Source organism: Chinchilla lanigera, unplaced genomic scaffold, assembly GCF_000276665.1.
Source record: "Chinchilla lanigera isolate Chin_1 unplaced genomic scaffold, ChiLan1.0 scaffold00105, whole genome shotgun sequence".
In the NCBI taxonomy this organism is placed as follows: Eukaryota; Metazoa; Chordata; class Mammalia; order Rodentia; family Chinchillidae; genus Chinchilla; species Chinchilla lanigera.
Genome location: NW_004955506.1, coordinates 1,976,014 through 1,977,823, shown reverse-complemented (window position 1 = coordinate 1,977,823; position 1,810 = coordinate 1,976,014). Strand labels below are relative to the sequence as shown.

General features: G+C 38.4%; 1 pseudogene; it reads left to right on the top strand.

Moving 5' to 3' along the window:
• Positions 1 to 1,810, top strand: part of LOC102023176 — a 13,084-nt pseudogene that overhangs the window by 8,154 nt on the left and 3,120 nt on the right.

Genomic DNA, 1,810 nt, shown 5'->3' with positions numbered 1-1,810 from the left:
AAAAAAAAAAAAAAAAAAAACCCTAGAAAAAAGTAGGAGTTGCTGTCCTAATTTCAGAAAACATGGATTTCAAGCCATGACTGATCAAAACAGGCAAATAGGTCAATACATATTGGTTAAGAGAAGAGATAACAATTATAAACATATACACACCAAGTATGAACTACCCAACTTATAAACACTACAGATCAACTAGACAAAAAAATCAACAAAGAAAGTCAAAATTGAACCAAACCCTCAAACAAATGAATTTAATAGATACCTATAGAGTGTTCCACACAACAGAATACTCATTTTTTTCAGCGGCACAGGAGACTTTCTCCAAAATAGACCACATGCTAGCCCGTATTTACTTAAGCAAAAGAATCGAAATTATCCCGTGCATATCATCAAATCATAGTCCAATGAAACTAGAAGTCAGTGGCAAAAGAAACCACAGAAATTATGAAAAGACATGGAAATTAAACAATATCCTCTTGATTAATCAGTGGGCCACAGATGAAACTGAAGCTTAAGCCTGGGTCCAGCAAACTTATCCTTTATTTTCTACTGTAAATTTGTACTTCAGCATTATAGTGGCCAGATGTGTGTCTCAGTACCTTTCTCTAAGGGATACAGGAAGAAATCTATGTTTACCCACTTGGTGGGGTGCATGGCAAGGAGTATACATGTGTGCAAAAGTGACAAAATGGGATTTGGACTCATCCTTTTTCTCTGTGGAACAGCTTTTGTATATGTTTACCCAAGCATCCCAGAGGGTCCAGTAGACCCACACCACTCCAGGATTTGTTTTAAAATTTGTCTTTTGATTTTTCTGGTAGAAGTATCTCAGTTCAGTACAACAGCACATGAAAAACAGATTTGCAAGCTTTGGAGGAGGTAAAAAGTGAATCATCATATTACTCATGCATGGATGATGAAGATGATCCGTTATAGTAAAATACACGCTTTCGTAACCGAAGAGTGTTGTGGTGGATGATGATGATGATGGCGACGACTTTGATGCTGGCCATGAAAGCCAAAGTTCCTGTGACAGTGAAATGGGGCAAGAATTGACTGATATAAATACAGGGAGTGCAGGCCTCCTTTATTCAGATGACAAAGAAAATAGCAATGTGAGTACATGTTTGAAGAGTCAAAATGTTGCAAAATGGCCACAGAGCCAAATGGGATGATCTAATGTTAGAACTAGGTCCAAAAATATACTGAAGGTCTTGCTTGGGAGGGATGAAATATATTGGACAGAATGCCAGCACTGTCTTTCAGTGTTGGAGATTGTAACAGACAAAATGTTACAAGATGCTGAGAAATACACAAAGGTTGAAATGCAAGCACAACGTTCTGTATGCATCAGTAGCCATGTTAAAAAATGTATTTATTATGACATGTCACTAACTGAACTGAATGCATTTATAGGTCTGCTGTACTTAACGTAGGTTTCTCATGGTGATCTCAGGAAGGTAAAAGACTTATGAAAAAGCCATGAGTTAAAGTGTGGCATAAAAATTTATGCCCCTGTAGTTGCAAAGACTTATTGTGCTTTCAATTTAGAATTTATCCTGGGACTCAGCCATCAGGTTCTTGTTCGTATAGTAATGAGCCAAATGATGTTGTGAGCAGATCTGTTGCTCCCATCTCCCAACTAATCAGAATGTGACACTTGACAATTGCTTTACCAGTTTCCAATTGGTGTTACACTTGCTGACAGAGCACAAGTTGACCAGCACAGAAACTGTACACAGGAACAAGCAGAAATTCCAAATGCGGGGCTGGGGATTTAGCTCAGCGGCAAAGCGCCTGCCTGGCAAGT